The following is a 23,067-nucleotide window of genomic DNA, read 5'->3' on the forward strand; positions in this document are numbered from 1 at the left end:
GCTGGAACATGGTCTTAAACATAAAAAACAGAAATAGTTCTTACTTGAGGTTCATTTGCTCAGAATTGTACCCTCAAGTTCTCCTAGCACTGTGGAGTGATACAGTAGACATTCAAAACCCTATGCTTTCCCTCCATTTGGAAATGGGTACACCAATCCTCCATTGTTTTATTTACTTTATGTCAACTGTTGGGTTTACAATTGCACATCAAACACTACCATTAGTGTTACTAAGAAGCCCTTTGAAAACAATGGAAGTAGGTGGGATACGAACAAAAAGTGACTAACGTAAACAGAAATACTTAAGTTCTCCTGTCAGGCCTGTCCCTAAAGACCATTACAATCCACAACTTACTTGCTCTAAAAGGCTAATTTAGAGACATGGGTGGCCCCTTTGATGGTGAAGTTGCTGTTGTTAAGTGCTGTTGAGTCTGTTCCGACCCACAGCAACCCTGTATAGGGTTTCCAAGGAGCAGCTGGTTAGCTTGAACTGCCAACCTTGCGGTTCAAATCGACTCTGCAGTCCAGCACATTAATCCACAGTGCCACACCAGTAGGAGTGTGAGACTGGGATTGGAGTATGTAAATTTTGCAGTCATTCTACAAACTTATGTACACTCCGAACTCTAAGCTAGTTCAAAGCTAAAATTGTTCTTTGTGTGATTTAATAATTTGATTTGTGCTTTGCCTACATCTTTTGAACTAAGATTCAAAGAATATTTATTCTGAGAATCATGAATAAGGAAAATACTAACACAGAAAACCATGAAATTTACCAGTAGTGCAAAGTTAAATTGGTTACCATCACCTCTTCCAAAATACTGGTTTTCCGTTTTTTGGAGACATATGACAAGAGCTGGTTCTAAAAAGAGTAAGCCCGTCAATAAGCTCCCATCTTCTTAATAAAAGCAGAACGAAAGCATTATTTCCCTATCCTATGTCTTACTGGCAATTGAGTCTACATCAGTGATGAGTTTTTGGGGTTTTTTACAATGTTTTATTGTGAATTATGTGATATTTTACATGGGAGAACATTAATTTTACATTCATCCTATTGTATACCATTTCATTGCCATGATACAACCCCCTCCATGCATTATCAACCAACCAAAGGGTATACCCTGCAAGCCTGCCCCATGGTCTTCAGCACACAGCCCCTCTCCCTCTCTGGGTCTAAAGTCTCCAGCTGCTCCATCTCTCCATGTCATTGTCTCTGCCTCCATCTCAGGCAAGTGATGAGTTTTATAGTATGTGATTGTATCATTCAATTGTTGATTTAAAAACCCTCCTATATTTTCTTATTAATCAAATTGCAATGAGCTTATCTTTCCCTCCCATATGCTGAGGAGTTATGCAGAAATATATATCTGCTATGCAAGGTGACTGCTATGCAGTCATTTCGTGAAAGAAAGATGAGGGTTTCAGCTCCTAGAAAGAAGTAAAGCCTCAGAAACTGCCAAAACAGGTGGTCCTAACCATTCCTCACCACAGTATTCTCTACTCAACTGAGTTCAACAATTTATTGTAATGGTCACAGAGAACTCAGACACCATACTCACAGTTAAGGGGTTTACTAGGGAAGTTAAAAGGTTATAACTTAGAGTCAGAAATGCTCAGGACACCGTTGTTCCAGTCAGGACAGTTTCTCCTTAGCCATGTCCATTTGGCCAGTGTTACAAAGCCCTTTTAAGACACACCACTTCACCACTAGCCTCAGCCTGAAGACACTCAGCTCTAGTTCCATGGGTCAGCAAACCTAGCCCCACACCCAATTAAGTGTCAGGAACACCCCACTTTGTAAGCAAGTCTCCTGCCCAGTGTCAGTCAGCTTTATTTGGTCTGTGGGCTGGGAAGTCCACTGCTCTGTCTGGTGCTCAGGCACTTGGTTCTGCTGCTCCTCTCTCACTCGTCTGGTGTCATGATTTCCTGTCCCTGGGCTGAGGAGGTTCAGTATACAGGGATCTCTGGATCCAAAGGACACACTCTACTCCCGGCTCTGCTCTTTGATGGCAATGAGATTCCCCCTCCTGCTTCTGAGATGGCCCGTTTTAAACCCAGAAACATGGTAACATTGACCAATATCCTCCAAGTGTTTAAAATCACAATCCTGTCAACAATCACTCACAAGTAAATCATATAATCCATCAACACCTCCCCCTACACAGTCTTACCCAGACCTATCAGGAAGTCCTGTTATGGCGCTATGGGTTATTGCGCTGGACTGCAAAGTCGGCTTGAACCAAAGGGTTGTTATGAGTTGGAACTGACTCGAGGCACTTAACAATAACAAATCATGAAAAAGTTGTTTGGTATAAGTTTACGAAGTTTATGGCTAGAAGAGACATTAAGTCATTACACTGCAGAAACCCTATGTAGAGTTACTATGAGTCGGAACCGATACAATAGTAGGGAGGATCCTAAAGCCTAATCACTTCTGAGTTTTAAAAAAAGAGCAGAATAGACACACATACACACAAGGAAAGACAGATGTCACGTAAGGATTCTCTACAGGTCAAGGATCCAAGGAACACCCAGGGGTTATTCACAAGGAAGGAAGTGACACAGCTGAGATCCTGATTTGGACTTTTGTCTCTAGAACTCTGACACAATACATTTCTGTTTATTGTAGCAGCACTAGGTCACTAAGACACTGGCTAAAGACACAATCAATACAGATTATGTTTTGGTGTTCTGAAATTAACCTAGTAGCTTCATGGTTAAGTACCTGGTTGCTAACTTACAGGCTGGCAGTTTGAACCTGCTAGTCACTCTGTGGAAGAAAGACCTGGCGATGTGCTCCTGTAAAGACAGAGCATAGGAAACCCTATGGGGCAGCACTACTCTGTACTATAGGAATGCTCTGTGTTGTAATTGACTTACTGTAACACAACAACATCCTGAAACTGCAAGGAAATGATGAAAGTACTGAGAAACTAAAGGGGGAGGGCAGCACTCTGTGGGAAAATACGTGCACAAGGATGGCTATGCTCCTGCACAAGGCAACATCGAGTCAATTCTGACTCACAGTGATCCACCGGGACAGGGAGAACTGCTCCACAGGGTTTCCAAGACTGTAAATCTCTAAAAGAGCAGAATGCCATTATCTTTCTCCTGCTGGGTGGCTGGTGGGGTTGAACCTCCAACCTTCTGGTTAGCAACAGAGTGCTTTAACCGATATATGAAGGCTCCTTCAGAACTGACAAGCCCTCTACTAATCTCTGGCAGCTCTAGACAGCTATCCATTGCTTTCCAGTTGATTCCAACCAAACTCATACTAACACTAGAGGATGGACCGGAACTCCCCCACAGGGTTTCCAAGGTTGTAAGTTTTACAGAAGCAGACTGCCACATCTTTCCCAGGACATTTGAACCACAGACATTTTAGCTAGCAGCTAAGCACTTTAACAACTGCACAACCATAAAGCCATAGATAAATGACTCAATCCAAAATCCAATGCCACTGAGTTGATTCTGACTCATGTTGTTGTGGTTAAATGCTATCAAGTCAGTTCTGACTCACAGAGACCTTATGCACAACAGAAAGAAACAATGCCTGATCCTACACCACTCTCAAAATTGTTGTTACACTAGAACCACTGCTGCTGCCACTGCACCAATCCATCACATTGGGGTCTTCCTCTTTTCTGCTAACCCTTCAATTTACTAAGCATGATTCTCCAGGGACTGGACCCTCCTGATAGCATGTCCAAAATATGAACGACAGTCTTGCCATCCTGGCTTCTTAGGAGCATTCTGTTCTGGCTATTTCTTCAAACACAGATTTGTTTGTGCTTCTGGCAGGCCGTGGTACTTTCAACATTCTTCTCCAACGCCATAACTCAAATGCATCAATCTGTTTGTGGTCTTCCTTATTCACTGTCCAACTTTCACATACACATAAAATGACTGAAAATATTTTGGCTTGGATCAGGCACACCTTACTCCTCAAATTGGTGTCTTTGCTCTTAAACATTTTAAAGAAGTTTTGTGCACCAGATTTGCCTAATGCAATACACTGTTAATTTCATAACAGCTGCTTCCATGAATGTTGATTTGGATTCAGGCAAAACAAAGCATTTGACAATTTCAATCTTTTCTCCAGTTATCTTGATGTTATTTATTGGTCCAGTTGTGAAGATTTTTCTTTTCTTTACATTGAGGAGTAATCCATACTGAAGGCTGTGGTCTTTGATCTTCATCAATAAGTATTTTAAGTCCTCTTTGCTTCCAGCAAGGAATACTGTATTATCTGCATATCGAAGGTTTTTAAAGATTCTTCCTCCAATCCTGATGCCACATTCTTCTTCATAATCCAGCTTCTTGGATTATCTGCCCAGCATACAGATTTGCTTAGCATGCTGTTGTTGTTATGTGCCGTGGAGTCGGTTCTGACTCATAGTGACCCTACACAGGGTTTCGGAGGCTGTAAATCTTTACGGGAGCAGAAAGCCTCATCTTTCTCCTGCAGAACAGCTGGTAGATTCGAACTGCTGATCGTGAGATTAACAGCCTGATTCGTAATCACTACGCTACCAGAGCTCCTTGTACCCTGTATTAGAGCCCTTCCAGCATCATGGCAACATACAAGCCACAACAGTACGACAAAGCGACAGATGAGTGATGAGATTCTGGTTCATAGTGACCACTGTATATGGTGTCTGATGCTGGGAGCCATTGAGGGTAGAGGACAGCTTCGATTTGCTGCTTGACACAGTCTAGCAAATAAGAAAAGTCATTTTCTGAGACAGATGACTTTCAGAAGTCGTTTTCTACTTTCTCTTTAAAGTATTCCTAAATTGACTTATAAAAATATATAATATGGCCATATTCACAGGCTGTCACTATGAATTCTACAAACCTTAGGAAAAACTAGCTTAGCAGCAATTGCTTTCAGCTTTGGTGGATTGAATACAAAGATAAATTGTGTAAATTAACTCCCTTTTATTAGAAAACCTAAGTAACTGCATTTGTGAGGCCACAAAAGCAGATAGCATATTAGAGTCAAGCTGACCTACCCCTACAGACTTCACCACAATTAGTTACTAGCTAGAATCCACAAACCTGCGTAAACAAGCACCTGCGTAAACAAGCAGAAAATAATGAACTTAAGTGAAAGATAGTTTTGATTTAATAATCTATACTTCCTATAGCAATTAGCCAGGTTGGGCTTTATGCCACATAACTTCCAAGCAATTTAATGAATACTTTAGAAAAATAAATAAGTAGATGTTAGTTATACCTTTATTATAAAAATTAGTCAGTAGGACTAATGAGGTAGTGCAAGCATTAATGATTAGTAGAAACTTATGTTACTAAGAAAGTGTAATCAGTAGTCTGATAAGTAGCAATGATTTGTGTAAGGTTTGACTTAATCTTTAAGTGGAAACAAGAAGAAACCATTTATCACATGCTGAGAAAAGAGATGAAAGTCAGTTTGAACATCACAGAAATATTTTTGTCAAAGTTGTCTAATGACCAGGTGCAAGAATGTTGTGATTAACTGTGTAATAATTCAAGAAAAGATCAAAGTGTTAATTCATTATATACTGTGTAGTTTTAAGTATAAAAAATAAAGACTTGTTGAGCTGGGCTGGCAGAAGGAGGTAGAAGCAGAGGGCAGAGGCTGGAGAGAACAACCAGACAGCACGGCAAGCTGAAAAGCCTTTCGATTGTATTCATTCATTTCTTCTTCACCGCTGAGTCCGCATATCCTCTCAAGTCCCACGACCCCCGCGGAAAGCAGGTACTCCCCGCAGTCTGAGGCTAAAAGTCTATAAAGGAGCACACAGCCTCATCTTTCTCCCAAGGAGCATCTGATGTGTTTGAACCACCCACCTTGCAGTTAACAGCCCAACACTTATCCCACAGCATTACCAACACTCCATAGATACAGTACATTGCAATTAAACAGCATGCCTCTACTTTTCTATTTGAAAAACACCGGCAATTTGCCTTTCCACAAGATGAGCATGACCCGGAACCCAGAGCAGGGCCAGGACTTGTTGGGGATGCTCTCCAGGACACACAGATCTGGTGCCCCTCGGAAGCCTCGGGGGTAAAATTCCATCAGAGACCCAGTCTTTGGGAGCACCGGGTTTGCAGGATGAACATGAGCAGGAATCAGGGATGTAAGCCACTGGAAAGACAGCAGGACATTGGAAAAATGAACTAGTTGCTGTCCATTAATTCTGAGTTGTGTCAATCCTTTGAGGATAATAATGAAATAAAGCTTTGGGGACCTTCATTGGCTGATGGGGCACAACTAAAATGAGGAGAAAGAGCTGCAAATATCCATTGATAATCAGAACATGGAATGTACAAAGTACAAATCCAGGAAAGCTGGAAGTTGTCAAAAATGAACTGGGACATACAAAGATCAATATGCTACAGAGTTGAACTGTTCCATAGGTTTTCTTGACTGTCATGTTTATGGGCACAAATCACCAGGCCTTTCTCCTGTGGGACTGCTGGGTGGATATGAACCATCAACCATTAGATTAGTATTCAAGCACAAACCATTTGTGCCTCTTGGAGACCTTGCAAAAATAAAGCTAGGTTAACGACAGAAAAGGTCAGGTATCTGCGGCACAGGTGGGTTTAAGAACAGTTCCCATCCACCTGCCCTGTGCCTTTTTGCACAGTTTTGTACCTTGCTGAACTCAAACTCAAATAAGCAGAAAGACAGTTCATGGCCCTTTCTACTTAATGTCCTCAGACAGAATTCCTTAGGGGACTGAACAAAGCCCATGTGTCACTTGGACTGATCCATCTGGAAAGTATGAAGGGACATAAACCTGAAAGAGCCTCCTCTGTCCCTCGCAGTTTGTAGGTGTCAGGCTAATGACTCTCCCAGACCTCTGAGAAGGTAGAGTGTTAGGGCAGATGCAAGGAAGGAACAGACAGACTCTGGGAAACACCCTCAAATAGAGCCAGTGAGCTCACTGTCCACTTCCTGCGGGTATCACTGGGGTGGGAGAGCCTCGAAAAACCTTATGCTGTCCTAACAAGATCATTCTGAGCTCCCAGCATCTTAGAAGAATAATTCCCCAAGTATGATTATAAATTTTATTTGAATGGAACTGTTCAGCAATACAAGGAGTCTGGTAGTGTAGTGGTTATGAATCGGGCTACCAATCTCACGGTCAGCACTTTGAAACTACCAGCTGTTCCGTGGGAGAAAGAAGAGGCTTTCTGCTCCTGTAAAGATTTATAGCCTTGGAAACCACAGGGTCGCTATGAGTCGTAACTGACTCCACAGCACATCACCACCACGACCAAATACCAATAGTGAGTTTAACATTTCAGAAAAAAGAAAGGAAATTTCCATCCACTCTGTCAATCTAGAAAAGACAACGGAATATGTGACACTTAAAAACCAACAACAGGTGTCTTCCTCATGGTAGTCAACATAAGTGTTCACCAGACGCCGCCTGGGGTGAGCAGAAACCTCTAGATGCTATTAGAGGCGCGAGTGGAGCCGTCTGTCCCCGTGGCAACGAGGCCCATCAAAGTCTCTGAGATGGTACCCAGCTGCAGGGAGCTTGCCACTGGGCCCGGTTCGGGATGGTGGCACTGGCGTCCCTGCCAAGATGGCATGGGTACATTAAGGGACGCGGCTGAGGTTTGTCAAGGAAGGGACACTGAAGAGACACCTTCTGGGCAGCATGTTTCTATGCAAGGACTGTCACAGGTTAGTCCTGAAGATATCCCTGTGAGTGAGGTGTGTGTCCCATCTTGAAAGACGGCTTACTCAGCATCAAGCAGCCTACTTTGGAAAGAAACCATCCTTGAGTGAGGAGTCTGTATGACCTACTTCTGGTTCGATGTAAACTTACCCCAGCAAAAAAAAAAAAAAAAAAGTACAGAGGAGAGAAACTCGATCAGGTGCCATGGACAGGGCCTTATTTGTGAAGAGCTGCATATTCCATGTGTCAGGAACAGGTGCCTGTGAAGAGATTAGGATGGACTTTCCCGCGACTTCAGGGCTGCTCTCTCACCAGACTGTGCCCAGCAGTGAGATGCAACATAGTGGCATTGAGTGTGGAGAGGCCTTTCACAGTGGAAGCAGTCAGTACCAGTAGGTTGAATGTGGGAACACCTTCAACCACGTGCACACACTTATCCAGCCCCAGAGCTTCTGTGCTGGGAAAGGAATTTATAACTTTAATAAGTGCAGGCACTCTACTGTCTGTCAGCTGCCAAGTGTGAGCACGGTAAGAGGCAATGAAGGCAATGAACTGGCTCTCAAGAAAGGCCTTATGAGTGGGCAGTTCTTCGGCCAAATCTCCATCCTTGTCAAACACCAAATAATTCACAGCGCAGAAAGGCCCTATGAGTGCAGCGAATGGGAGAAGACCTTTAAGCATACCACTGAACTCATCAGACACTGGAGAATTCACACAGGAAAAAAGCCTTATGAGTGCAGTAAATGTGGGAAATCCTACACACGAAGCTTCAACCTTGTTGAACAGAGGAGCCACACCGGAGAAATCAGTTATGCATGTTACATCTGCGGCATATGTAGAAAATCCTTTAAACAAAGCTCCAGGATCACTCTTCACAAGAGGGTTCACACAGGAGAAAGGCCATAGGAGTGTGATCAGTGTGGCAAATGTTTTAGCCAAATCTCCAATATTATTCCTACTAGTAGGACACCAGAGCACTAATAGCAACACCAGAGCATTCACATTGGAGAATTGTGCTGAGTGTGGGAGATCCTTCAGCTGGAGGTCCAACGTCATTGAACACCAACAGGTTCACACAGGAGAAAGGCCGTATGAGTGTGGTGAATGTGGGAAATTCTTTAGCTGAAGCTCCATCCTTAGTGAACATCAGAGCGTTCATACAGAAGAGAGGCCTTATGAGTGTGGCGAGTGTGGGAAAGCCTATAGACGAGTCTCCAGCCTCATTGAACTCCAGAGAGTTCACGCAGGAGAAAGGCCTTATGAGTGCAGCGATTGTGGGAAAGCCTTCATCTGAAACTTTACCCTCACTCTGCACCAAAGAGTTCACACTGGAGAGTTTGCTGGAAATTTCAATGAAGAGTTCAATGATGAGTTTTCTGGAGAATTCACCTTGGAAAATGCACTATGAATGCTGTCAAAACAGCATACATACTCTTTAGCCAGTACTCCAATGTCATCACCAAAAAATTCATACCAGAAAGAGGCCTTAAGAGTGTAGCAAACGTGGGAAAATCTTCAGCTCCAGAAAATGCACCCAGGAGAAAGACCTCAGGCCTGCCGGGAATGTGCTGTCTCATTCATTGCCCACATGACGGACTTTAGACAGCTTGAAGTTGACCCTCCTATGCCTGAACAGTGGGCAGAAATGTCACTGGCAATTTATGTGACAGGAGCCATCACAACCACCACCTAGCAGGTCACCCCCCACTGTGTATCTTTCAACCCACTGTCCTCAGGAATGGTAGTAGTCTGTGCTCTCTTGCCTTCCTTGGAGGAATCTGAACCTTTAAGGCATGGGACTTAATCTGATTTTGGACAAGAAGACTCAGTTTGGGGTCTGCCAGCAGCTGCCTTGAAAGGTTTGCCTTCTTTATGCCATGTTGGTCTCCTGGGGTACTTCTGATTTATTTTTTGATCTAAGTTACCAACCAAGAAATACTTCCCATCCATTGCTCTGGATTGTGCACTGATAAAGGCCTTAGACTGTTTTCAGCCACCTTTGATGTTGGGGGCTCATGTTAACTGTAGTGTAGCTTGAAAACAGACTAGGGTCCTATTAGTAGGAATAAATGAACAGCTTTTCTCTGTGCATTATTTGTGTTTCTCATAACAAGACAGTGTGATGGCAGAGGGTAGTTTTCCTTCCAGTTGAGGGCTTGGGTGTGTGGCTGCCCAGGCCTCCTAGGAAAAGACTGTGGGACCTCGTAGTCCTACTTTGTCCTGGATGCCAGGATTTATTGCAGCCCCAAAGGATGCTTTGAAAAGGGGGCCGCTGTTGTAATAGCTGCTAGTGCTTCTAGGGCCAGCAAGACTATGTCTCCTTGTTCCTAAGGAACATCACATAATATGTCCTTGTTATATGACAAATTTCCACATTCCACCAAGGAGCAAGATGCCCCTGGCATCCAAATTTCAGCCAACTAGCATCATAGATGCAAATGATAATTGGTGCCAAGATTCTGGGTGTCATGTATAGGAATCAGGGGTACAAATAAACAAGTGTGAAAGTGCCTCTTCTACATGTGTATCAACATAGTTCCAGAGACAATGGTGGCTGTGCAGCATTAGTGTTAACTGACGTTCTTGGGAACCACCAAGCCCACATCTTCCCCTGGAGAACCAAAAGTCTAAAAGGTTTCTGGATTCTCACTGCATCTCTGGCCCATTGACCTCAAGACTGTGTGCTACTGGAAAATGAGGTCAAAGAAAATGGAGATACCATTAAGCAGCTTATGGCATTTGTAATCTGGCCAGTGTGTAATTGCCTCAGATGGAAATGGTCCTCAAAATGTTTCCTGCCAGTAACACAGGGCTGCCTTTCCCCAGGCATGAGCAATGATGCTGCAGTTAGGGAATTGCCCAATCTCGTTTTCTGAGGGGAAAACTTTTTTTTTTCCAATTTTTCAATTAAAATTTGAACCCTTTTAATTTGAATTTGAACCCTTTTCAAAAGGATTTGAGTTATAATTTTGATTAACTATGAACCTGTAAAATCATACGCATGATAATGAATGCCCCTGTCAGCACCACATTTTCTCAGGCCTGCTCTGAATCTCTCCTGCTCTCCCCAGCCCTCAGGCAACTGCCTGTTTCCTCTTTATTTTCCACAATAGATCAGTTTCTATTTCCTAGAAGTTTATATAACTGAAAACTTAAGGTGTTGACTCTTCCTCCAACCCAACCCACCCCCATTTCCTTCATACTGCATAGTTCTTTTGAGATTGAACAATGTTGCCTATGTGACTATTTGATTCTTTTTATTGCTGAGTAGTAGTCTGTTTTGTATATATGCACATGCAATTTGTTGATCCATTCGTCATCTGTCAATGGATATTTGAGTTGTTTCTGGTTTTGGCTGTTACAAATAAACCTGCTATTGAGCAACAAAACCCCAAAAAAACAAAACAAAACAACAACAAAAAAAAAGCAGGAATGCAAACAAAACTAAACCATATGTTAAAGAAGTCCCCCTAGTCACACCTCACAGTTGGGGCAGTGGACAGAATACCCCGTTAGTGGGTGATCCATGAGAACAATGAAACGGCAGATTTGTCATAACTACGTATCTCCTTATTCCATTTCTTGCCCATTTATTTGAGGGGAGGGGTAAAAGAGCTCCTGTCTCTCCCCACAATGTCTCTACAGCAATTCACAGGACAGAGACACTGCAACTGACTTGGAGCAGTTCAAGTTTTGGGATTAACTCTACAGAGCAGCTCTGGATGCATAACCTGAGTCAAAGAGAAAACAAACAGAAAGGGTAACAAATCCCTGGATACTGAGTCAATTCCATACCAACCCCATAGGACAAAGCAGAACTGCTCCCCAGGGTTTCCAAAACTGTCAGTCCTGACAGGAATAGGCAGCCTCATCTTTCTCCCTCAGAGCAGGGCTGGGAGTTTGAACTGCTGCCTATGCTTTTTAGTCCAATACCTAACCTACAGCATCACCAGGGCTCCTTAGAAAAGGTGCAGACTCCTCAATTCTTCCCCACTTGGCAGTCTTCCTTGTTTCCTTCTTCCTTCTCTGAGCAGTCTGTAAGACAACTACAACCTAAGCATCTAGAAGGGCCCTCAGTAGTTACCCAGTCCAATCACCTTGCTCTATACCAGGGGTGGGGAACGTCCAGCCTTTGGGCCATATAAGGCCTATGGAATAATTTGATCTGGCCCTGCCAAGGCAACTGCAGTTCCAGCCATCACATCAGGGACGAGTTAATTAAATGTTTGACCAAATATAGCAGGCTAAGTTTTAAGTTGATAATTTTGTACGGCCCATGAATGGTGTCATAAATTTTGGCAGAACAATGGTTCCTCACCCTGCTGTACACAGGCCCACAGACCAGCACACAGCTAGCTCACGGTGGAGCCAGGACTAGAACCTGGGGTCTCTAGTGCCTATACTGTTGCTCTGGTCCTTTCTCTAGGAGATGGCCTGTCTTTACCCCCATGGGACAGGCAGTCTGAGAAAGTGCTCAGGGAGCAGTCTCCTGTATTCTGAGGGAAAGATGACACACAAATAGAATGGCTAGTTTTCTCTGGAGGAAGCTCTCATGACAGTTGCCAGTATTGACGAAATCAACCTATGGACAAGCAGGGAACAAGGCCAGCTTTGCCTCTTGCTCACCCTAGGTGAACACTTATGTTCCTATGAACTTGGGACCAGTCCCTGAAGAAGGACATCAAGTTTGGTCAGTGAAGAAGAGCAAGAACCCCAATGAGATGGACTGACACACTGGCAGCAGCAGTGGGCTCAATCATTACAGTTGTGAGGATGGCACAGGACCAGGCAGTGTTTCGTTGTGCTATGCTCAGGGCCACAATGAGTTGGAACTGACTCAACGACACCTAACATCATGAACTTGAGAGCAAACGGGTAAAAAGAAGAGGCTGTGAATGTTGAGCAAGAGCCATCCTCAGACATAAAAAAGGCACTCTATAATAGTGAAGGGGTAGAAGCAACCTTCAAATTCAATTAGGAACCAGGAATTACTCAAAAATCAGCCATTCAGGTGAGAGAAGCTGGCCACCGGCTGTGGAACGACAGAGAGACACAGGCTGCCTCTCATGACTAGCAAGTGGGACTGTAAAAAGTAGTGCAGCCCTCATACAGAGGTGCCAGCACCGAGTCACTGTGATAGTGAGAGTGACCTGTAACTGGACCACTCAGGAACAAGAGTCAACTTAGTAACCTTCTCTCTACCTTGAGCAAGACTGTCTAGTTTGTGGGGGAAAGTTGTTTTTGAAATCTACTTGGAAAATGCTTTTTCTTATTGCATCTCTGTCATGCCTGGCTTAAAGAATAGGTTTAAGACCCTAGGCTTGGTTGTTTTTGTGTGTGTGTTTTGTTGTTTTTTCAGGAAGGATCCACTGTTAACATTTCACTGACCACTCAAGGGGCCCTCCCTGAGTGCTGGCATGGATGGGATTTATGCTTCTGGCTGGGAGGAAAGGCAGACCAGGCAGTACCTGGAGTAGACAGGTAGGTGCCACCAGTATCCACTCTCCTCTCTTACTTATGAACAGAACCCAGATTGTACTGGCGATCGCAACATACCAAAAGTACATTACATTTCCCAGACTCCTTTGCAAATAGGAATAAACATGTGACCAAGATCTAGCCAATAGGGATAAGAGAAATTACTAGGTAGAGCCTCTGGAAAGCTCTTCAAAGGGAGCAGGGAGAAGCACGGCTTGATGGTGGATAGGGTAGAGGTGCAGTGAAATTCTCCATCAGCAATACCAAAACTCTGAACCACATATCTAGGAATATTTAAACAGTTAGAATGCTTATCGCTAGTGGACCTTGTAGCAAAAGAAAGAAATCTTGTACATTAAAATCTGCTTAGCTCAGCTGTCAAGAACTGACAACTTGGGTGAGACTAAACAGCAAGACCCAGAGGAGGAGCAAGCAGAACAGCCAAGAAATAATGCCGCAGGAACCTTGGAGCAAATGTAGACAATCTACGTTGACGGTTTTGCTTTGCTCTGTTTTTTTTTTTTTTTTTTTTGGTATGTGTTCATTGCCTTCCCCCCACCCCCCGCCACTGTTTGCATACCTCAATTCTGCTGATGAGAGGGGGTGCCTGACACCCCAAACCTTCACTACTGGTGTGTTCTTCTGCCATGCATGCACACAGATACTCTTAGCATTTAAAGCTACAAGATTCTCAAAACAGCCACAATCATCCCTGAACTGTTTACTAATAAGGAAAAAGACAGAAGAAGGGATGTAGAGAGGGAGAGAGAGTTTAAAAACAAAACAGGCCAAAAATTAAACCCAGAAAAACAGCATAACAACCAACAGTGGTATCTTGAAATTTATCAGGCGGCTTTGAAGGCAAGAAGCTGAAAGAGGATATTAAAATCATACTCATATTAGACTACAATTTTTTTTTTCCTTCTCTCCCTCTTCTCTCTTTTCTGTGATCACAGACCACAGTATCCAATTGAGTTTTTTTTTAGTTGTTGTTTTTTGGTGGTTTTTTGTTTTGTTTTTTTTACCTTTGGGGGACTCATTCTCTCCTTATATTACCCAAGAAGAGACAGCAATTGCTGCCATATAGTTAAGCTATAATCACACCCTATAAAACCCCACAACCGAGGCATGAACCAATATCAACTGCCGTACATCAGGGAGGCAAACAACACCTGTGAAAATTACTCTGACTTAAGCAATAAGAAGAATGAAAAGGGAAGCCCACATCTAGATCACATCTTCCTGGAAGCAACCAGGAAGCATAAAAAAATACTAAAACACATACTCAAGTATTAAGGCCACAGATAAACACTAAACACGTCCAAGAAACAAAAGCAGATGACCATATCAGCACATGCCCAGAAACAAGATAAAATGTCTGAGACAAATGGCCTAGATGTACACCTGGACTCCATTCTGGAAGAAGGGCAGGCCTTGGAAATACCTGAGCAGGAATTCAGAACAATGATTATAAAATGTTTCAAAACACTTTACAATGGAGTTGAGAAAAATAAGGAAGAAGTCAGGAAAGTGCTACAGGAACAATTAAATAAGATAGATACAGCATTGGAAACAATTCAAAACCTATAGAAAGATGTCCAAAAGATGAATAACAGAATATTAGAAATAGTCAATACTCTGAAAGGGCAAAATATTAGAACAGACGAGATAGAAGGCAGAACCAATGAGCTGGAAGCCAATCTCTCAATACTGCTAAGATAGAACAAATACAATAAAGGATAAAAAAAATCTGAAGAAGGTCTAAGATTCATGTTGGACAACATGAAGAGGAATAACTTAAGAATTATCGGCATTCCAAAACAAGAAGAATTACACAAGTCCACAAAGGAAATAGTTGAAGAACTGCTGGAAGAAAATTTCTCTAAAATCCTGAAAAGTGAAAAGATAAACATTCAAGAAGCTCAACAAACCCCAGGAAAGATAGACCCCAGAAGAAAATCACCAAGACATATCATAACCAAGCTCTCCAAAATCAAAGATAAGGAGACACTCCTGAAAGCAGCTAGGAAAAACAGAAGTGTCACATACGAAGGCAAGCAAGTCAGATTAAGCTCGGATCTCTCAGCAGAAACCATGAAGCAAGAAGGCAATGGGGAGACATATATAAAATCCCGAAAGAAAAGAATTGCCAACCAAGAATTCTTTATCCAGCAAAATACTACAAAGCATCTTCTCAGATCACAATGCTATCAAATTAGAAATCAACAATAGGAAGACTAAGGAAATAAAGTCAAATAAATGGAAACTGAATAACACCCAGCTGAAAAGTGATTGGGTAGTACAAGAAATAAAACGAGAACTCACAAAGTTTCTAGAAAACAACGAAAACAAAAACACAACATACCAAAATCTTTGGGAAACAGCAAAAACAGTGTTGAAATTGTGACAATATATTGCAATAAATGGACACATCCAAAAAGAAGAAAGAACCAAAATTAGCACATTAAAACAGCATCTACAACAATTAGAAACAGGCCAACAGAGGGAACCTACAGACACCAAAAAAAAAAGTAATAATAAAGATTAGAGCAGAAATGAATGAGATAGAAACCAGAAAAACTATATAAAGAATCAACAGGAAAAGAAGCTAGTTCTTTGAAAGGATTAACAAAATTGACAGGCCATTGGCAAAAGAAAAGAGGAGAAGACACAAATAACATGCATTAGAAACCACACAGGTGATGTCACAACAGTAAAAAGGGAAATCAAAAGGATAATAACAGAACACTATGAAAAGTTGGACACCAACAAATTAGAAAACTTAGAAGAGATGGATACATTTTTAGAAAAACACAACCTACCTAAACTTACACAGAGTGAAGTAGAAAACCTGAACAGACCCATAACAAAAGAAGAAATTAATCAGGTCATCAAAAAACTCCTAACCAAAAGAAGTCCAGGCTCAGATGGCTTCACTGGTGAATTCTACCAAACATTCAGGGAAGAGCTGTCACCAATTCTACTCAAATTATTCCAGAATATAGAGGAGGATGGAAAGCTTCCTAATACATTTTATGAAGCAAGCATAACCCTCATACCCAAACCAGGGAAGGATGTCATTAAAAGAAAATTATAGACCAATCCCTCGTGAACACAGACGCAAAAATTCTCAAAAAAATCATAGCCAACAGATTTGAGCAGTACATCAAAAAGATAATATATCATGATTAAGTGTAATTCATATCAAATATGCAAGGATGGTTCAACATTAGAAAACTGATCAATGTAATCCACCATATAAATAAGAAAAAAGAACCACATGATCATATTGATTGATGCAGAAAAGGCATTTGAAAAATCCAACATCCATTCCTGATAAAAACACTCAACAAAGTAGGACTTGAAAGGAAATCCCCCAACATAGTTAAGAGTATATATACAAAACCAACAGCCTACATTACTCTCAATGTAGAGAAGCTGAAAGCCTTCCCTCTGCAAACAGGAACTAGACAAGGATACCCCTTGTCACCACTCCTGTTCAATATTGTGTTGGAAGTCTTAGCCAGAGCTATAAGGCAAAACAGGGAAATTAAAGGAATCCAAATTGGCAAAGAGGAAACAAAACTCTCTCTATTTGCAGAGGATATGATCCTATACATAGAAAATCCCAAAGACTCAGTAGAAGATTCAGCAAAGTGGCAAGATATAAGATCAATATACAAAAATCAGTTGGATTCCTCTATACCAATGATGACAGCACTGAAAAGGACATTAGGAAAGCAATACCATTTACAATAGCCATCCATAGGATGAAATATCTAGGAATAAATGTAATCAGAGAAACACATGATTTATACAAAGAAAACTACAAAACACTACTACAAGAAACCAAAAGAGACCTAAAAAAAAAAATGGAAGACTGTACCATGCTCCTGGGTAGGAAGACTTAACATTGTGAAAATGTCAGTACTGCCCAAAGCAATTGACACATACAAAGCAATCCCAATCCAGATTCCAGTGGTATTCTTCAAAGAGATGGAAAAATTAATTATAAACTTTATATGGAAAGGAAAGAGACCCAGGATAAGCAAAGCATTGTTTAAGAAGAAGAAGGTTGGAAACCTCTCACTCCCAGACTTCAAAATTTATTACATAGCTCCAGTGGTCAAAACAGCTTGGTACTTGTATAATGAAAGATACATTGATCAATTGAACAGAATTGAGAATCAAAAATTAACCCATCCACATACAGCCAACTGATTTTCTACCAAGTACTTAAATATATTGCATGGGGAGGGGATAGTTTTTTCAACAGATGGTGCGGGCAGAACTGGAAAGTGATATGCAAAAGATTTAAACAAGACCTTTACTTCATGCCTTATACAAAACCCAACTCAGCATGGATTAAAGACCTAAATGTGAATCCCAGAATCATGAATGCCATCAATGAAAAAATAGGGACAAATGTGATGGCTCTAATTTAAGGCATATACAGATTACCAAACATTCTGAAAACTATACAAACAAAAATAGACAAAATAGATGATTGGGAAATATTAAAAATTAAAAATTTATGTGCATCAAAAGACTTCACCAGAAGAGTAAAAAGGGAGCCCACAGAATGGGCAAAAATCATTGCAATGACACATCACACAGGGACTAATTTCTAAAATATACAGGAAACTGCAACACCTCTATAAGAAAAAGACAAATAACCTAATTAAGATATGGGCACAGGACATGAACAGACACTTCACTAAGGAGGAGATCTGGGCAGCCAACAAACATATGAAGAAATGTTCACAATCACTAGCCATTAGAGAGATGCAAAACAAAACAACAATGAGATATCATCTCATACCAGCAATAACAGCAAAGATAAAAAAAATTAGAGGACAATACATGCTGGCGAGGATGCAGAGAGACTGGTACACTCCTGCATTGCTGGTCGGATTAAAAAATGGTCCAACCTCTCTGGAAAGCAATATGGGGCTTCCTCAAAAGGTTGGAAATAGAAATACCTTATGATCCATCAATTCCTCTACTTGGTATTTACCCACAAGAAATACGAGCCATAACACAAGTAGATATATGCACACCAATGTTCACAGCAGTACTATTTTCAATAGCAAAAAGATCGAGTCAGCCTAAGTGCCCATCAACTGAAGAATGGATAAATTGTGGAACATACACACATGTAATATTATGCTACCATGAAGAACAAAAAGGAAGCTGTACACTATCACATAACATGGATGAACCTTGAGGACATTATGTTGAGTGAAATTAGTCAGTCACAAAAGGAAAAATACTGCATAGGACCACTACTGTAAAAGACTGTGAAAAAGAACTCATACTAAGGGGAGAGGGGGAATTCTTTGCTGGTTACTGGGATGTAGAAGGTGGGGTGAGGGGAGGCAGGGTAAGGTGGAGCACAGGGTAGGGAATAGACCCATGATAGTTTGGGTGCTGGGGAGGGAGGAAATACACAAAAGGGGGGAGGGGAATGGAAGAACAAGGCAGATGGGAAAACATTTAGGCAGGTTTGCATGGGCTAAGTGGGAAAGAGGTAAATGATGTTTGCACAACCTTGGAACAACAGGGCTCTGGGATACAGGGATTGAGACATTGTTGGAATGAGCAAAAAGGGGGAAATAATTTTAAGATTATGGTGTGGCGCTGTGGATTAATGCGCCAGACAGCAAAGCCGTTTGAACAGTGAAGTCGGTGGTTCAAGCTCACCAGCCACTCGTTGGAAACCCTATACAGGGTCATTGTGGGTTTGAACTGACTTGATGGCACTTAACAACAACAATGTTAAGATGCTTAGCTGTCTTTTGAATCTTGGTTTCCCTTGCATACCATTATAAAATAGACACTTGAGGGGGAGAGAAAGGAATAGCCAGAAATACCACCATAGAAAGCTTGTAAGTAAGTCTGTCTTCTGCCTATAACTGATTGGAATACCTAAAATGGGGCTGCAACATGTCCAGTGAAGTAGGCTTCCTGCGGAGCTTCTGCATTACATAAGACCATAGGTAGACAATCCTGAACCCCATCCAGAATCTTCTGATGAGGGAAATTTCCACTTGAAAGGACAAGCAGACCAGCCTGGAGTGGCTAGAAGAACAGAAGATACTTCTTGAAAGAAAGACCAAAAGGAAAACTACAAAACAATAACAGCAGTCCAACTGACTACTGCAAGAACAAGCAAGTAGCTTGCCCTGCAGACATCAAGACAAGTGGTCGGTTCCCCTCAGAGTAAACCCCCTTCCAAGACTAAGACTCAATGGGAATACACGAGCAGACATGTGCTCTGACTGGTAACCATGCTGGTCACCGATGGGGGGAAGTGAAGGAAAAACAGCAATGAAGCTGCGAACTAAGTCCACCACGTTCAATAGATTCCTGTGAACCTGGGTGGAGACCTGGTTGGCCAGCAGTTTGGCAAGGCCTAAGATCTAGAGTGGAGAATGAAGCATCCAGCTGATAAGACAAGAGGGCATAGGCACAAAAACACCCACACTTGCAGATGATACTCACTTGACCTGGCTCCACTGGCTTGATGATCAGTGCTTAACTAGAAAAAGAAAGAAGAGGGAAAAAAGAATAATCTAATATAATTTGATGAACTTGACCTACACTTATGGATGTAGTAGCTGAAAAGAGGAAACAAATCTTTACAGCAAGGATCATTCCCAAACTCTCAATACACAGGGTAGACAGGGATGGGCAACTTTAACATTGGCTACCCAAAATGGGAGGGGCTACAAAGGCAAGAAGTGACTGGCTTACAATCTTTGAGGGAGCCTAGATCCAGAGGGTGCAGAGGAAGGAAGAATCTCCACTGAGTAGTATCCAATCTGTCTGGGCAAGACTGATGCAAGGAGATGGCGATAGCACTCATGTGGTACAATGTTGTTGTTTTGTTGTTGTTGTTAGGTCCATCGAGTCGGTACCAACTCATAGCAACCTTATGGACAGCTGAACAAAAAGCTGCCTGATCCTGGGCCAACATCACTACTGTTGCCACGCTTGAGTCCATTGATGCTGCTGCCACTTGGCCAATCCATCTCGTTGGGGGGGGTCTTCCTCTTTTTCTCTGACCCTCCACCTTACCAAACATGATATCCTTCTCCAGTGACTGATCCCTCCTGACAATATCTCCAAAGTATGAGAGACGAAGTTTGGCTCTTCTGGCCTCCAAGGAGCACTAGGGCTTGCACTTCTTCCAAAACAGATTTATTGGTTCTTTTGGCAGTCCATGGCACTTTCAATATTCTCCTCCAACTCCATAACTCAAAAGCATCAATTCTTCTACAGTCTTCCTTATTCACTGTCCAGCTTTCGCATGCATATGAGGTTATTGAAAATACCATGGCTTGGGTCAGGCCCACCTTAGTCCTCAAGCTGATGTCTTTGTTCTTCAACACTTCAAAAAGGTCTTGTGCAGCAGATGTGCCTAATGCAATATGTCATTTGATTTGTTGACGGCTGCTTCCATGAGTGTTGATAGTTGATCCAAGAAGAATGAAATCAAATCCTTGACAACTTCAGTCTTTTCTCCGTTGATAAGAATGTTGTTTATTGGTCCATTGGTGAGGATTTTTGTTTTCTTTACATTGAGATGTAATCCATACCGAAGGCTGTGCTCTTTGACCTTCCTCAGTAAATGTTTTAAGTCTTCATCATTTTCAGCAAGCAAGGTTGTATCATCTGCATATCACAGGTTGTTAATGAGTCTTCCTCCAATCCTGATGCCACAGTACAATAGTGAATAATTAATATCAGGACTGCTTGTGAGGGTTGGAAATGTAAAGGTAGACATTTTGTAGCAAAAGGAAGGAAGTGGTTGACTTTAGCGGCCAGGAGCAGAGGCACCTGGAACCCTCAAGGGACAAGGGCAGAGTGCGGGATCCTACCCAAGAAACAGTGATGCCAGAGATGGAGGCAGAGATGATCATGTGGAGAGAGGGGGTGGCTGGGAACTCTAGACCCAGAGAGGGAGAGGGGCTGTATGCTGATGACCAGGGGGAAGGTTTTCGGGGTGTACCCTTTGGTTGGTTGATGATGCATGGAGGGGATTGTAACCAACGCAAGGTAACAACATACGATAGGATGAATGTAAAGCTAGTGTTCTCCCATGTAAACTATCACATAATTCATAATAAAACAGTTTAAAAAAGGGTGGTGGCAGGGAAAGGAATGACTTAGCTGGCAGGTGCCATTTGCCCTTCCCTTTTCTTTCTTCCTGTCTAGAACAAGGGTGTGATGGCTGTAGTGGAGGCAGCCATATTGTAACTCTGAGGTAACCCTGAGAATGGTATACCAATAAGATTAAAGAAGACTACAACCAGACCCAATCTGCCTTCTCTGGATTTATTTTTAATGTTAAAAGAAAACAAAACCCTACTTGTTTCAGTCATTATTGTTTTCTATTGTTCTTGTTGTTAAGTGCCATTGAGTCAGTTCCAACCTATAGCGATCCTGTATAGGGTTTCCTAGGAGCAGCTGGTAAGTTTGAACTGCTGACCTTGAGGTCCAAACCGACTTTGCAGTCCAGTGCATTAACTCACAGCGCCATACCAGGCAGGGCTCCAATGTTCTCTATTATTGGAAGCCAAATACATTTCCAATTGAAACACATGTACACAGTCAATCAAGAAGGCCCCTACCCCCAAGATGTAAGGCAAGACCTACCAAGTATTTAAAGTGAAAGAAGGAGCAATAACAGAGTATTGATCCCAGAGGCACAAAGAGAAATTCCAACTCAGAAACTGCAATTAAAATAATGGAGAGGGGAACATCCCAAACCAAATCACCGGTTTCACAGACTAGAGAGGTGCTTTGTTGTGACCCAGAGGACTGATTTCAGAGCTACAAATTGAGTAAAGGCTTCAGGCATGTATTTTATAAAAATCATACTTTAAAAAATGTAGCCTCTGGGCAAAACTAGGAAAAACGAGGATGGCAGCAGAGAGAGAGTTCAAGAGAGGTTTCTTCAATTTTAAGAATGCAAAAGCTTCAGGGAATGAGTGCAAATCACTGGAGCATGATTCTCATTATTACTAATGGTTCTTAATAACCAAGAGGCAATGTTTGGTCTCCAGTTGGCTGAGATGATCAGAAATTGTTCATTGCAGTTATACTAATAACTAGATATAATTTGGCACTAAATACAATTCCAGATTTCCTGCTTTCTGAGCAGTCTCTTATTTGCAAAGGAAACCGAATCCTGAACATCAACAACGAGAATAATCTAATTAAGTATCTCTCCCTTACGGAACTATTTAGAATTGAAAGTTTAGCAGGATAGTGAGGTAGAGCAAAATAATTCAGTATTTACTGATTCAAAAAATAGGGGATTTTATTATAACACCTATTTTTTAAAAAAGTAATTGTTCGATGTATCTGAATAGATTTGGCCATTTATGTAGTGCTCCTAATGACTGTAAATTCTTTTCAGATGTGAGACACAATTTCTTGCAAGCAGATTTACTTGTAATTTAATATAAAATATCAGTAATTTTTTTTTTTATACTCAGTGTCTGTGAAGCATATTCTTAGCCATTTTTACCATACATAATAAATCACCTATAAGCTGGGAATTGTAAATATGACGGAGTGATAAAAATGTTTATCTTCTTTTTAGCTACATTTAATGAAGATTTAATTATAACCTACACTAGTATTACTATTAACATACTCTGCAGAATGCTGTCACATTGGAAACTCCCTCCATATTGTAAGGGGAACAATACTTGCCTTCAGGTGCAAACATATAAAGGAGGAAATTCACCAACAGATGAACTAGGGCCTCGCCACGGATCCAGTGACTATGCTTGGAGTGACCCATTAGCAGAGTGTCTGCCCAAAATTGACTTATGGTGACCTCATGAGTGTCAGGGTAGAACTATGCTCCATAGGGTTTTCAGTAGCTGAT

The 23,067-nt window shown here is 41.8% G+C and overlaps 1 protein-coding gene across 1 annotated transcript in view; it reads right to left on the bottom strand.

Moving 5' to 3' along the window:
* Positions 1 to 23,067, bottom strand: part of LOC102839285 (protein FAM124A-like) — a 131,385-nt gene that overhangs the window by 90,941 nt on the left and 17,377 nt on the right. The window lies entirely within an intron of this gene.

This window comes from Chrysochloris asiatica, unplaced genomic scaffold (genome assembly GCF_000296735.1).
Source record: "Chrysochloris asiatica unplaced genomic scaffold, ChrAsi1.0 scaffold00263, whole genome shotgun sequence".
In the NCBI taxonomy this organism is placed as follows: domain Eukaryota; kingdom Metazoa; phylum Chordata; class Mammalia; order Afrosoricida; family Chrysochloridae; genus Chrysochloris; species Chrysochloris asiatica.